The sequence below is a fragment of the Ursus arctos genome, unplaced genomic scaffold (genome assembly GCF_023065955.2).
Source record: "Ursus arctos isolate Adak ecotype North America unplaced genomic scaffold, UrsArc2.0 scaffold_10, whole genome shotgun sequence".
Taxonomy (NCBI): Eukaryota; Metazoa; Chordata; class Mammalia; order Carnivora; family Ursidae; genus Ursus; species Ursus arctos.
In genome coordinates, this window is record NW_026622764.1 from 28644185 (window position 1) to 28660554 (window position 16370).

The 16370-nt window shown below is 41.7% G+C and overlaps 1 long non-coding RNA gene across 1 annotated transcript; it reads right to left on the reverse strand.

Moving 5' to 3' along the window:
- Positions 1-966: 966 nt before the first annotated feature.
- On the reverse strand, positions 967-16067 carry LOC130542887 (uncharacterized). The gene is made up of 2 exons (XR_008957759.1): positions 15864-16067; positions 967-15416 (listed from the first exon to the last, which is right to left on the reverse strand). It is a non-coding gene; the product is annotated as an uncharacterized LOC130542887 (long non-coding RNA).
- Positions 16068-16370: the final 303 nt, after the last annotated feature.

Sequence of the window (16370 nt, forward strand, 5' to 3'; positions counted from 1 at the left end):
GTTTCATAAGCTGTCAAAGTTTATGATTACACACATAACCAGTATCATAGTCAGAGTCTTTGTACTCCAGATAGTTGCCAGAAGTTGTGTGTGTGTGGGGGGGGGTGTCCCACCCTCCTTCCATCAAATTCTGATCAACACTGATCAGCCTGGTTAGAGAACAGTATTTATGACCTGTCATAAACCTGATACTTCCAAAATGGCCTAAAACGTATCCTTTATATTAAGCCATCCAGCACCGAGCCGGACAACCCAACAGCATTATTTTGGGTCCCCTATAGAATTGCTTTTAGGATCCTCAAATGATTATTTTTTTCCCTCACTTAGGTGTTGATGTGCTGTCATATTACAAGGGGAAAAATGAAAGTTTGGGTTATAGTTACCATATAGATGCTGCGGGGAACATCGTTCCGTACGTCACACAATGTCTTCATCATGAGAAAAACCAAGGATACTTCTCTGGGGTCTCAAAATTCTTCTGCTTTTGAACCACCCATTAATTTTTGCTTTATGAGAACACTGAAGACTGTAGTTGGTCTTTCTCTTCTGGGCAACGTAAAGCCAAAGTTCCAACTGACCCTTACAACATGCACCAGATTCTGATGAGCATTTTAGGTACAATCTCATTCCTGGCTTAATCCTACACTTTTAATCTCCTCTACTCTTGGGATGCTTTTCCTCTTTCCCTTGTTTGACCATGGATAGTATCTAGCTTCAGGGCATGTGTTTCTGAGCCACTGAAATTTTACTAGAGCACGTCAGGGCATAAATAAATGAATGAGTAAATCTCCTAGGACTAAGCACATCAGTCGTTCAGTCTCCAAGGTGATTCTTGTAATGATATGACAAGGGCAAAGATGAGAAAGAAGATGCCATTATTGATGATCACAAAAATCTGAAATATTCAGTGACATAGAAAATTCCATTTGTTGGCTCTGCATCATCAAGGAAATTACTTAACTTCTCTGAGTCCCAATTTCTTTATTTTTTAATGAGAGGATATTTTGTACAATTGTGATAAATATTTGATGAGATCATTCATTTATTCAACCAATAAAGCAGCTGCTATGCCATATTCAGTATATAGATACAGTACCACATGGACTACAAACTGCTCTTCATGTTGAGGATGGAGGAGAAAACAAGATAGGCAAGGTTCCTTCTCTTTGGAAGTATGTAATCTCAGGGAAGGCAGAAAATAAACATGTAAGCTGATAAACGAGATCATTTCAGATAGTGGTACATGCTATGCATGTCGTCACAGAGAAGTTGATCATCCAAGTCTTCTTGAGAAGGTAACATTGAGCTGAGACCTGAGTGATGGGTAGCATCATGTGTGAAGCAGAGGGAAGAGCATTTCAAAGGGGTCCAGGCAAAGTCATGGACAAATTCAAAAGCTGTGAGATGGAAACCCACTTGTTTCCATCAAAGAACAGAAAGAAGGTCACAAGGCTGAGCACAGTGCATGAGGCCAGAAGGGTCAATAAGGAAAGAGGATATACGTGGCACTTGCTCTGTGCTTGGTATATAGTCAGCTTTCTTACAAGGCAGCTGTTAATTACTATGCTACAACATTGTAAGCAAATACTGGAAAACAGTGATTGCTTCCAGTTATTTTTGCTGCTCTTGGAAGAAAAAAAATACTCCATTTATTTCCACTGTGAACCAAGACATAAAGCAGAAAGGAAGAAAGGTGACAGGTAAAGTGGGGCAATGTGAGCTTCCTAAAGAGATAGCCAGGGTTGGTTCTCTGAGCGCAAATGTAAAACGTAAAAGGCATCACCGGTACACCCCCAGAGTCCACACAAAGTCCTGGATCTTGACGAACGTACAGAACTAGGAGTGAGAGCTGAGAAGGGTTTGTCCTCAGCCCCATGCCTTCAGTAGTAACCTAATCCCCAGTATGGAGCCAACCAAGCTCTGTTTCCCCTTCTGAAAAGGGTAATAAAAAAGAACCATAAGACAGCCTCTGCTTTTCCTGACAGGTACTAAGACAAGATAGATGCAAAAGAAAAAAATGAGAAACTACTGCTGTGCAATAGGCATAGTTACTACTCTGCAGAAGTTGAATAATAATATGCAACATTTGCCGTGTTTTACTAACACTCTAATTTTGGGGATATACAGGAAGAATGTCTGGAAAATTCTATATAAGATTATCCTTTAGGAAAGCAATAGCTGTTTATTCCATCAATTAACAATTGTAAGGGAGCTTTGGGAGAACATGAAGCCTTTTGATCATTGTAAACTATTTAAACTATAGCCCCCATCCTGAATAGCCTCAAACTCTCCAGAGGCTTTTCATTGTTCAATGAGTAAAGTCCAGTATCCAAACCTGTGTGACTGAACTATCAGAGGCATCTAGAATTATGCTGAATTCTTTCTTTCTGTCATCAACAGGGTGGGCTTTCCCAATGATGAATATGCTTTGTGTCAGAACACTTCTGATCTCAATCCAGAAAAGTGAAGCAACAGTTAAAATGTTGCTCCTCACATATGGTTCTACTTCAGGCTACAGAAGCTTGTATCTCCCTGAGAGCCCAAGGAAGGTCATCGTAGAGAACACTCCCAACACTGCTTCCTCAACGGTGTCTCAGGGGCCAAAATCAGCATTTGCTGCTGGTGTTTAGTAGAATCTGATGCCCTGAAATGGAGTGCTTTTCATCAGCCTTCACATTTCATGGTCTCAGGGGGAAAAAATGGCAGGATTCCCCTCAATTCCTAGAGTAGGTACAAATGTGGAAGGAAGGATCCTATTTATTTCCCACTCTAGAGAGAATTTATAGTTAAGATAACAAGTGATAGAGACAGGACAAAGGACAAAAACCAACAGGCCTGTCTGCCGATGTGACTTCTTGAGATCTATGTGAGTTTTTATGTGATAAGAACCATCTGGCAGTTGTTGGACAGTTAGGGTTGGGGTTTGGGTCTTATTTTCCTGTTGTTGTTCCTGAAGTTCATTTTATGTAGAAAAATAGCAGCCAGAGTGGCCCTTAAAATCTTGCTTTTAACATTCTCCTTTAAATCTTTAGGACTTTCATATGGAGGATATGAAGCTGCTTTCTCATGGAGTTCTGAAAAACAGGCAAGCCTAATAGCGTTCTGTAAAGAGTTGGGTGGATTTGCCTTGGATCTTTTCAACTATTGATATGACCTTAAAAACACCAAACCTAGCCTTCACATACTTCATGTGACCCAGCGATCCACCTAGAACAATAAATACATTTGTTTGTCTCTGTTACAAAATGTTGAGAGGCTGATACTATCAGGGTCATGTTTGTCAAAGGACGCAACTTTTTAAAAATTCAAAATATTTCCTAATTTGTTGTGGGAATAAAAAAATAAAGTCATTTCCTCCAAAAATATAACTCATTTCGTAAAAATGGGGCTTTCTAGTAGAACTTGATGGAAATCATGAAGTCCAGCATTTGCCACTCGGATTTCCCCCACCATTCAATCCGATGCGAGCTCCAGGATCTGGTAATGTGGATGGGCTTCCATGGTTGATATCACAAATCCTTCATTTTGAAGCCTAAATGGAAAATGACGTGAAGGTTTTTCAGAGTTCACAAGTTTCTCCCAGCCCAATCTGCTCCGTAGCCAAGAATTTCAACACCAACTCTGAGTATCTTTTTCTAGAACTTCATATTTCCTTCATTTAAAAACAACTCATAGCAGTTGCACATCAACTTACATCGTGTGGTTTTCAAGCATCCTTCTCATAGTAAACTCACGATCTCTCCCACAGACTAAACCAAATGTGTCCTGCACAAACTTGGGCAAGATTCAAATATAAATCACAGGTGCCTGTCAAGTTTGTGTAAGCACTGGAAGGCTCCCTGGGAACACATGCACAGAAAACCTGTTTGGCTCCAAGAAGCAGTCCAGCTCCAGTCAATGTGTGGGTCGCCTTTCCTCCTGCACCTCTGAATCAGTCCTAAGCAAAGCCAGCTTCCTTCCTCTTCACAGAGCGGCAGCTGAGGGTGACAAACACAACTTCGGCAAAAACAGGGGCTTGTAAATTTGTTCAAGGTACATCTTGTAACACATCTTGTCTCTCAGATTCATTTACCTCCATGAAACAATAAACAAAAGAGGCAGTCCAACCCACAACACTCTCAGGAGAGGAATTCCTTCCCCAAGTGCTCCAGGACTCAGCTTCCTGAAATGTCATCATTTGTCACCAGCCACAGAAGTCTTCTTTCTGCCTCCTGGGCAATGACTGTGAAGGAGCAGTACTGGGCAGCAGGATAGGCTACTGGAAGTGTCTGAGAGCTGGATATGGAGGACTAAAGAAGCTAAATGAGACCCTGGTCAATCAGGCAAGAAGGGTAGGGGCTCAGGAGCTCCACAAGTAGTTGATGACTCAGATTCCCCAAATTCATAGATACTGTGCAGAAAGGAAAAGGTGGTAGGGAAAAGGGAGGTGTTTGAAAGACAACATGAAGTTAAGATCCATAGAAGTTTCCACAACAGTCTTTTATCATGCCTAGTCACTGTCTGCTACATGAGAACAGGAATGAGTTCCCCTTGCCCTCAACATCATGAAAGCAGGAGTAGCCAGAGGAGAATCAAGAAGTCACCTGGTGGGAAATTCCTAGGGAAAGATTACCTGGCACTGCATCACTGGTTAGAACCATCTCCTTAAGAATTAAAAAGTATCTCCTTTTCCCCCCAAAATAAATAAGTAATATTTGTAAAATTAGAAAAGAAAAAGAAATAGAATACAGGAAGAAGAAAATAGAAATGTACAGAAGGATTAAGAGAAAGATGAGAGAAAGAGAGAGGGAGGGAGAGAGGCAGAGCTTGCTTCTCTTCAAAAAGAAAGCAATAGAGTAGTTCATTCCAGGAAAGAGTTTGAGCATAGTAACAATCAACTTTACCCACACTTGGATGAAGCTGAAGCTGTCTTTTTTTTTTTAATTGAACTATTTTTATTTCTCTAGGATAAAAGAAATCCAAGGAAATAGAAGCCTTTTGGTGTGAACTTCAGCGTTCAATGACATAGAATGTTCATGAGACTTTCAGCATGTCCTTAGAGAAGGCAACTAAGTAACCGTTCTACTAATCCCTTTGCATATGTTATTCCAGTTAATTCTCGCAGCCATTTCTTGATGTAGTTGATATTATTCCTACTTTGTATAAAGAACCCAAAACTCAAGAGTTTGTTCGAGGGAAGCTTGTGCAGCTGGAAGAGCTAGGATTTGAATTCAGATCATGAGGTTCTGAAACTGCATACAATCTCTTTATCCCACCCAGTCTGTGCACCTCAGCACCCGTATCTCAAGAACCCTCCTCCTGTGTTCATTTACTTTATGAACTAAAGTTTCACACCCTAACAAATGCCTTGAACTCTGGCAACCTCAGCTATTCTAGTCTTCACATTAGAATATTGCTAAATGTAAGACTATTGGGTTTTGTGGAGGCTTTTTCATTCAGTGTATTTCTTTGCCAGCTTTTAACATGCTAAATAATATCAATTGGCTCAATTCAACCCCAACACTACACCTCAGTCACTCTTGTCAAGGTGAACAGTTGGTGGTTCCATCTTGCCAAATCCAGTTGTCAGGACAGTCTTCATCTCAAGTGACATGTTGACAGCACTTGACCCTGTTGATTATTTCTTCCACTTGGAAGTCTTTATTCAGTTGGGTTCTAGAGCATTACACAGTCCAGCTTCCCTTCTGCCTCAGCTGATGATCCTCGACAGTCTTCTACGCAGGCAATTCCTCTTCTTCTGCCCTCTTCTCTAGCCATGTCAACCCTCAATTGATTTTATCCACTGCCTCAGCTCAAATACCATCTAGATACCCCACTCGAAAACTCTTCCATAAGCTCCAGCACCTTTACAATATATTTCCAGAATTCAAATAATTTTCCAGAACCTATAGTGATTTTTTCTAATCCCAGATCCCATTGTCTCTCACCCATACAACTGCAACAATCCTCATGTCTCCCCTCCCATTGGCTTTCTCTCTTACACTTTTAGAGTCTAGTCCAACTCAAGCCTGCAAGTTCCTACATGATCTTGCCCCACCTGATCTCATACCCCATGATCGCTTCCCTCATTCCTCTCCACTAACATCACTCTTCCTGTTGTCTGTCAAACTCACACACTCATTTCTACCTCAGGACCTTTGCATTTACTATTCCCTCTGTCCAGAATGCTCTTCTATCAAATCTCATGACTCATTCTCTCATTTCATTGATGCCTTTTCTAAGATGTTATCTCCTTAAAGAGATCTCCCTTAACCACCAAGACAAAGATATCTTCTTCCATCTTTGCCTTGCAGTACATGTTGCATTTGGTTTCACTGGATGTATCTCTGATATATGACATATTATTTTGTGTATTATCTGTCCTCCACTGAAATACCAATCCCATGTGGACAAAGACTGCTGCACCCTTTCTCAGTGGTATTTACAGTGTATAGAACAATGCCTAACACAGATTAGGTCCTCCAAAAATAATTGCTAAGGGAATAAATAAATCAATGAGTCAGTGTAAAAGAATGTGGTAAGGAAACGGAAATTGGTGAAAAATAACATTGCAAAGGTGAGCTAGAGTCAGATGATATTGGGTTTTAAAGGTCACAGGAAGTAGTTCAGATTCTCTTCTAAGTACAATAGAAAACGTACATAGGATCTTAAAGGGAGACAAGAGTCATCTAATTAAGGTTTTAAAAGATGACTGTCTGCTTTGTGGAGAACGATATGCATGATTTCACACAATTTCTTAAAAATCTGTGTGCAAATCAGATTTTGGTAAATCAAATAATATTCTTAAGGCATGATAGTAATCCTCAATTGTATAAAATAATCTTGCGGGGAGTGGAACTGCTGCCTGCTTTATGGCCACAGATTTTCCCCTTGAGGTGAGATAAGAGCAGAAACAATTCCAGCTATGAACTAAGTAGATTTAAACTAGAAAGTCTTAATACAGAAGCGTTACCCTTCATTTTTATCCCCTGAAATTAAGGGATCTAAATATTTTTTATTGTTTGTTTGAACAGGAAGAAAAACTTCACTTCACTGTCAACTCTGGAAAGTTACTTTCCCCGTGAGCAGGTAGAAGGAATATAAATATGGATGCAGAAGCAGAGCCCTGGTGTGAAAGGAAAAGAGAAGAAAGCATAAGGCACGGGAAGCTATCTTCACAAGTTGGACTCACTCAAGTTTATTTTATCTCATCAGAGCAATACAACGTTCCCCCAGAATGAGAAAGGAGGCATGCAGCTGATGAATGAACTCAAAACAAACACTGAACGGATGTGAAACATCCCATCCTCCTGCTCTGTAACATGGCAATGGGAAACCATATTTTGTGACATTGTGCAAGCTCAAAAGCGAATTAAACCTAGATGGCAACATCACATGCCTGGATGTGTAGTCTTTTCTTATCTCCAACATCCATCAAATAAACAGAGCCATTAATCGAGAAGGCAGTTCCCCAATTTAGGAAACTGAGGCAAAAGCACGCCTAAGTAGCATGGGATACCCAGCCAATTAAAAATAAAAAGAAGCCTGGGGCGCCTGGATGGCTCAGTCAGTTAAGCGTCAGACTCTTGGTTTTTGGCTCAGGTCATGATCTCGGGGTCCTGGGATCCAGCTCCACCTTGGGATCTGCTCCCAGCGGGGAGTCTGCTTAAGATTCTCTCTCTCCCTCTTCCTCTGCTCCTCCCGCCCTCAAATAAATAAATGTATCTTTTAAAAATAATAAAAATAAATGAAGAGTCCTCACACTCAAAGTCCTTGCCTTCCCTTGCACAATTCACATTTCCCTTCAAAATGTTTACATGCAGAAGATGGATTCAATGAAGATAATGGAAGAAACCAACTCTCAGCCCAGGAGTCATGCACACAGAAATACGAAACAGATGAGAAGCTCATGTGCAGCCAGCTGTATTCCAGGGGAAAGGAAAAGGAACACTCTCCACCAAAAAAAAAAAAAGGGTGGGTTTGAAGCAGACTTCCTAATTAAGGACGAAGAAACTCAAACCAAAGATGACACATCCCTCTGTGAACAATTAAAGGGGGATTGAACAAATGTGGGTGGCATGTGAGTTGTAAAAAATAAATTTGGAAGACTTGTGTATGATGATGACAATATTTTTAAAAAGATTTTTAAAATGCATTTATTTGAGAAAGCAGAAGCAGGGGAAGGGTAGAGGGAGAGAGAGAGGAACAAGCAGACTCCCCACTGAGCAGGGAGCCTGATGTGGGGCTCTTTCCCAGGACCCTGGGATCATGACCTGAGCCCAAGGCAGACGCTTAACCTTAACCAAGTGAGCCACCCAGGTACCCCGATGGCAAAATCTTTGCACAGAGACAAAGTGGAGCAGAGCACGGAGGGTGCAACTCTAAATCGGGAGGAAAACAGAAAATGAAAATCTGGCGCTTTTTGAAATATTTTCTCCTTTTACCAAAATAACCTCTGAGTTAAATGTTATTGTGGTCACTGTAAGCTCCTTGAAGACAGGAACTATGTCTTACCACTTCTTTTAAAAATCTCAAATATCAGGAACTCAATGAATGTTAATAATTGAAGAGGACAAGTAGAGAAGGAGGAAGAAAGAGAAGAAAGCGAAGGCAAAGAGTGAAGTGTTATTATCAGAAGCCTTTCCCTATCTTGCAATAAGAGTAAACACACAAAGATAGGAATCCACAGAATTTGGGGGATTTCTTCCGTTAAGTATCTTGCCTGAATTGCTAAATCAAAACCATTCTCTTTCTAGTAAAGACAACTGTCTAAACCAAAGCAGAGATTTTGAAGTATATATTCAAAGAGCAGCTCTGCAAATTGGCACAGGGTCACAATTCCTTTCAGATCTCAACAGAATTGGGCTTGGGTTTGGAGCTTACCTAAACGAAGGTAGGAGATGGGAGACGTGCTCTGTTCTGCTGGGCCCTGCAAGACTTTCCAGGGTCCTTACCGGTGCCCCTCTGCATCTTTTCCTGGCCTTCCCTCTTCACCAACCCCCATGAGGTGATAGAAGGGAGCCATCATCTTCACCTCTGGAAGCCTCTCATTCACTCCAAACCACTGAGAAAACGACCAGAAGAAACTTTTGATCCCTGTGAGAGAAAGACAGTGCCCTTTCACCGACCTGCAAACAGACACAAGAGCAAGCACTGGAGCTGCCTGTTTTGTTTTTTAGCAGGATTTGGCAGTGTAACCTTCCAGAAGGTAGAATTAGCCTGGCTTCTGCTTTTAAACACAGATAAGTGCAGTCTTCCGTAGCGCATCTGGATGCTTTGATGGTGATAATCACTCTGAGAGGTTGGTTAGGCTAGAATAATAATTCTACCCAATGAAGCATTACTCGTGTCAGGAGAGACGGGACTGATCAAAAGATTCTAAAAGTAGGAATCTGGTTCAGCAGGTGAGCCTGGCAGATACCACAAGTCCAGGCGGGCATGGTTCACGGTACGCAGCCAGTTAACATGTGAGGAAGGAAGGAGGAAGGGTCGATCCGTGTAAGACAGCTGAAACGAGGTCCTTGAAAACAAGGACTACGATGATCTGGGCTAACATCCTCAAGCAGAGATTTCCAGCTGAAGGGACAGGATGAAACAAGCGCATTTATCTCCAGCACCCCACTAAGCCCTAAAATTTAGAAGGAAGGATAAAAATGATTCCAATTAATTACAACACAAAGAATTGTAGGTGAAATGATAGGAAACAACATATGTCAATAACGTTTTAGAAGGTGGAAATCCCATGACTAGTTAGAACGGACGGCACAGAGCCCAGAGAACAGACTCCTCTCCGACTGAAGTCAATCCCCAGCGGACTGGCTGGGATACGGGAGGGGGCTGATCAAACAGGATCCATTCCAATCCTGGTAAGAAATGGTCAGACTTCCAAGTCCACTCCCCAGCTCCTACAGCTAGCTGATGATTCCCTCCAACACAACGTGAAACAGAGGGCTTATTCTCTGGTAAGGTTGGACCAAAAGGACTCTGCCAGGGACAAAGGTGAAGCACCTCACTGAAAACAAGTGGGTGGTATTAATTTTGTATATTGAATGTTTTCATGTTCTTCTCTGCGAGTGAACAAAAGTTTGCAGGCCTGAGCCTACAACCTCTGGAGGCTGGGAGAAGAATAATTTATAGAGACCAGTAGATACAGATTATCATATGGGCAGAGGATTCTGCCTTCCTGGAGATCGTACAATGGAGCAATTATACCTCATTTTTTATAGTCAATAATAAAACAAAATGAGGAAAACCAAAATGTAACATCCAAAACTGTTTAGATGCAATTTTGTAATAAACACTTCATTATGGAGAATTTCAAACATGTACAAAAGTAGAGAAAATAATATAATAAACCCGTTACCCACATTTAAGAATAACAAACTTCAGCAATTATTAACTTTTGGCCTATGGTTTCATGTTTACTCCCTTCGTTCCCTGGAGCTTCCTTCTTTCCCTATTATTTTCAAGCAAATCCCACATATCATGTCATTTCAGCCACGAAGCGTTCAGTGCATGTCTGTAAAAAATAAGATGAATTTTAACACTTGATAGATTAAGAACCAGCATGTAAATAGTCACACTTATCAAAGACTGTGTTTATTGGTTGCATTTTCTATACTCTCCTCTTTTAAAGTAAAAAAATAATAAGAAGGTAAATCTTAGAGTTAGGACATCATGGTGTTGGAAAGCCCTATAGAGATATGAGCTCAACAGCCTTACTTAGTCAACATAGTATCTCAGGGTCAAGGAGTTTGAGTAACCTCTGAAAGGGAAGGTGCTGGTCGGAGGTGAAGTCTCAACTAGTACCCAGCTCTCATCTGGAATCAATGAGCTTCAAAGAAATACATATTTTTGGCTGTATGGATTATAGAGCTTAGTAAAATCTACTGCCTACAGTGGTGACTTCGTACTGTGTAAAATCGGCTAAGCCAGAACCGTTTCCCAGCGTGGTCTGAGTTAGGACCGGCCAAAAGAGACATTTACTCAAGACTCAGAAGGTGGAAGAAAGGCCAAAGCCATGTTTAAGGAAGGGTTGGCTGAGAGTAAGGCACTGTTGAGGCTCATGTCATGCACTTTGTCACGGGTCTGCTGGGTCAGCTCGTTGGCACGGGGCAATATCCAGGCCTCAATTCTTCCAGCTCCTTCCAGATTTCCTTTAGCTTCTCCATGGCGAAGCACACCAGCTCTTTCGTTGTCACCCACAGCATCAAAGCAGGAAGCTTGGAAGCAGTCAGAGACCACCCTGAGAACCAGGGAGAGATGACCCAAGTTCTAGTTCATCTTCCGGGGTTTCATTCTGTCTGTGGCCTTCCATGTCCCATGCTCTTCTTCCCATTCTGACTTCCCAGCTGACTTGGGCCCAGCACTCAGCCACGAATGCAGCATACTCATGCAACAACTTCCCCAACTCCCATTACTGCATAACATCAAATCCCTACAAGAAATCCTTTTCTTCATTCAGTGGGGTTCTCCACCAATCACACCCTTCCTGACACACCTGCATGACTAATTACACTGAAATCAAAAATGTATGGTTTAGACACATTTGAAAAATTGTTATTGACCGCCATTTTGTATCTACCTAACCTCTTTAAAAGTAACACAATTCTCAAAATCAATAAAAGAAGATCTCTGAAACCCATGTGTTATCTTAACTTGCACAATACTTTAAACTTTTCCTGGGCTGCTCACGTCCATTATTCAATTTGATAAATTTGTAAGGATATATAAACATTTAGCAAAGAAGATTTCAGAGGCTTTTCATTAATAATCATGGGCAAGCTAATGGCATGGAAGTTTCCATTAGCATTTTGGAATAGTAGGGCTATTGAGTTGAGTTTTCTGTTTGTCTGTAGGGATGCGGTAGATCTTGAGGTGAAATTCAATTTAGGGTTTTCTGGAAAGAATAATGTGAAAGCTGAGGCTTGACTGCAAGGATGTGCCTAAGGAGCTCAGGGAGATGAAAAAGTGATGGAAGAAGTAGTGTAGAAAACTAGCCATTGCCTCATTTATTCATTCAACAATTTACCCAAAAATATTTATTGAAAACATCTCTCTATTGTCTGAACATGAAGGAGTGAACAAGACAAGTGAAGTTCTACTTCCATGGAACTTTGTCTCCTTAGAATGTGGGTGTGAATAAATTAATGAGTGAATTATAAATAAATAATCAAACAAATAAAATTACATAAATGATATAAATAACATAAATTCAAAGAGTAATAAGTGCTATGGAGACAATAAAATAGAGTGATGGGGGAAGAAAGAAAGGATATCTGTTTCAGCTAGGGTGGTCAAGGAAGACTTCTCTGAGGAGGGGGTCATTTGTAGGAGGCTAAGACATGGGTGATGAGATCAAGCCAGCCACAAAAAGATTTTGGGGAAGAGCATTCTAAGGATCACCAACTGCAAGGGATCAGCAATTGCAAAGGTCCTGGGGTAGAAATGAACATGGAAGGGCAACAGAGCTAAAACACAGAGAATGCGGAGTGTGGAGAAGCAGGCACAGGCCAGATTGTGCAGGGTCTTATGAACTCTAGTTATTGCTATCGGGAACCATGAGAGATTTTAATCAGGGAAGAAATATAATCTGACTTATGTGTTGAAGGATCTGTCTGGCTAGAGGGACAAGAGTGGAAGAAGTGAGACCAAGGACAAAATCAGGCATCTTCTGGAAGATGTTCTTCATGATATGGTGAATCTTTACAAGAATTATAGAGAACTAGATCCCAGAGGACAATTAAGCTTTTCCTCAAGGTTGTTCAAACCAAAAGCAAGATAACAATCTGTGGGCATCCTTAACATCTTGGTAGTGGCTGCTGGGTTATCCCCATCTCCGTGTAACACCGTAGAAGGATCAGGCATCACCGCTGTGTTTCACTGAACTGATTGGGCAGTGAAGTGGGCATTCCCCTATTTGAGGATCTCGACAAGAGCCTATCAGGTCTGGAGTTGCAATGCAAGGCCATGGTCTTCACTGAGTATAAGAGTCACTACTGCGGGGAATTACTCATCTCTGATCACTGTATGCTAAGAGCGTCCACACCTCTTAGCAACTTCTCTGTCCTGTTAGGAACTCACAGGAGGAACTGGGACAACAGCAGCAAAATGCTTAATTATTTGAGAAATACCTTAGCTGTGACTGATTTAGCTCATAAGTGGTTTGTTCTGTTACCCTCCTTATTTCAAATATTTGAAGCTCGTATTTTACTGTTCGGGAAGACTACAGACAAAACCCTTATGTTCTTATTTGCAAGGCAAGCTAGGGACTCAAAATGGGCTGTCAGAGGAAGGGAAGTGAGTGTGGATCTGAAAAGAATGTGCTAGAGGCTAAACTAGCTATGAGGCTAAGTCTTGCTGGAATGGTTCTGAGTGCGGAAGGGGGGGAAGGACACCATACAATTGGAATAGGATATTTGCACGTATAAGGTCATGTCCCAGTTAAAAAGTAGCCTCAACCCTAGCTTAGTAGATTGTGGTTGAAGCTTTAGCCCAAAGGGACAACAGAGAGCAAATGTGGACCCCAGGCAGACCAAATCCTTGAATTACTCCAGAAACTTCCTGTTGGTGAGATTGAGGCCACATGGGTCAGGACTGACTAAGAGCACCTAGCAAGAATGAGCTCACAGCTGAAATTCTGAAAGTCCTGCTGCTCAGTGGATTGGGGAGGGGGATGCAAGGAAGCTGCATCTCACGTAGGTAGATCAAGGCTGACTTTTATAGAAAGTTTCGGTTTTTGTTCATTACTGTACATTTCCTTTTAGTTTTTTCTGCACTAATTCTTTAGCCTGTTCATCGTGACCTATTTTACAAAAACAGGTCGCTAAGGTGCAGGGTTTTAGGCAATGGCATATCAAGCACTAACTAAAGTTGACTCATCATCATTGCAATGAGACAGTGGGTTCTACCCATTTCTAGGCAGAGCAGTGATCAAATACCAATTTATATTTGAGGTCGAAGTTTTGTTTCAAAACTAAATCAACTACTTCTACTTCATGGTCTAAATCAGGGGTTGGCAAACTTTTTCTGTAAAGGCCACATGGGAAACATTTTAGGTTTTGTGAGCCATATGGTCCGTGATGCTATTACTTGGCTCAGCTATAAACAATATGGAAGCAAATGAACACGGCTATATTTCATTAAAATTTACAAAATCACGTGATAGGTCAGATTTGATCCACAAGCTGTAATTCCCAACCTCTGGCCTGTATCAGCACTCTGCAAACATTTTAAGCACTTATCTCATGTATGCACACACACACACGCACACATTATATATCTATACGTGCATTACGTATGATATAAATAATGTATGTATTATAGTAGATCCACTATAATATATATCCAAAGTAGTAATTTTAAAAAGCTGAGATAAAAATACAAATGGAGGTTCTGATATTTTCTTCCCATACTCTCAATTGATCAGCCTGCGTACCCCTTAGGGGACATGCAGCCCATTTGGGAAATCCCTTGTGTAAACACAATGAAAGTACGTAAGTGAATGTTGTTTGTGCACGTGGATGCTCTCATCTGTGTTATAATCCACTTTACGGTCCAAATGTTGAATAGTAGAATAAACAGGCCTTCAAACTCAAGTACGAACCTAGATTTAAATTCTACCTCCCCCATTCACTAGACATGACCTTAGGAAAGTAAATCTCTCCAAGGTTGGTTTTCTCCTCTAAAAAAATTACCATAATAATATACAATCAAATGTCAGACAAGTGCATTTAAAACTGATTTTTTTTAAAGATTTATTTACTTTAGAGAGAGAAAGAGAGTGTGGGGGTGGGGTGGGGGCAGAGGGAGAAGGAGTCAAAGAATCTCAAGCAGACTCCCGTTGAGCACAGAGCCCAACACGTGGTTCAATCCCACAACCCGAGGTCACGACCCCGGCCGAAATCAAGAGTCGGATTCTCAACCGACTGAGCCACCCAGGTGCCCCTATAGCTTATTTTTAAAGACTCAGTAAAGTGCCTAGAGATAGCAAGAACTCAAAAACTATGTCTCTTCTTCTTTCCTTTCAATGAATAGCAGAAGTCAAGCTGACCGAATGTCACATCTGAAGGCATGAGCAACAGTGGACGTTTCCCATTTTCCTCCCTTCCAATCACTGCCCACCAGGCCACCTGGCCCCATCCCTTAGACCAGAACCTCACATGGTGCGGCCACTATAAGGGCTGTGGGGTCCCACTCTTCATTTCTTCCTACTTAGCCCCCACTCTGTCCCCACAGAGATGATTCCCTACATCAAAATTTGTTACCTGCAATCCACAAAGAGATTGATGAGCGTAATTTCTATGCCTCCTTTAGAATCATTATCTTCTTAGTGGGGTAGCTGGGCCTACAGTGGAACCCACGTGCACCGGACCACCATCACCAGCCTAAACAAGCCATAAAACTTGCATTATAATATCCAGGGTGTTTTCTTTATCCTTTGGGAAAAAAACAAACCATTCGGTATGAATCAAAAGATAGTTACCAGAAAATAGGATGAGAATGGCAGAAATATCTCTGCAGAGTAAAACAAAACAGCACACTGGTCCTCTCTGGCTCTCTGATTGAAGAGCTAGCCTGTGATATCAATAATTAACTCCAAGGAGACAGTGCTGAACTGGATCCTTGCTTCTCTTGCCCAGAAAGAGTAACATGGCCTGATGAGCACAGATCTCTAGTTCTCCTGAATCAGCTTGAAGCCACTCTTCCTACATCGTTCACACAGAGAACCCTCAAAACCCTGGCTTATAGACAGCGACCATGAAAACCCTCAGAAGCATCCAATGCAAGTTTCTTTCAATAAAAACTACAGAGAAACACCCAGTCATTGTTCTCCACGTCTATCAATCTAGCAATGAGATGAGCCAAACGCAATCCGGACTAACCGATCTCGGCAGGACTTCCCACGTCATCTGTCTTAGAACAAAGCCCTTCTCGTTCCACGATGAATGGGACAAGATCGCGGTGATTCAACACAGTGGCGCCGGTCACAGGATCTGAATCCGATTCCCGGGACCGCAGTGAAGCAACGTGACGGAGTCCGTGTGAACCTGCTTCGGAGCCGTCCGGAAGAACAACCTCGAGTTTTGTTATTGATATTTTTGGTGGCCTTTGTGTCCCTGGCACTTGGCTGGGTGTGCAGGGTTGTACGGGAGGATCAAAGGCTGTCCTTCCGTTCGAAGTTCGAAGGGTTCCCGTGTGGGAGGAAATAAAACACCTGCTGGTGGCCAAAGACTCGCATTTTCACTCCCTCTTGCAGCCTCTCCTTTCCTCCCGTGATTCTTCCCCAAGAAGAGGCTGGGCATCAGTTAGGCACAATTTAACAAAATTTGTATCTGAAAGAGCTGAAAACCTACACACTAAGTCTCTTGACAACAGCTGCTATCTGAGAC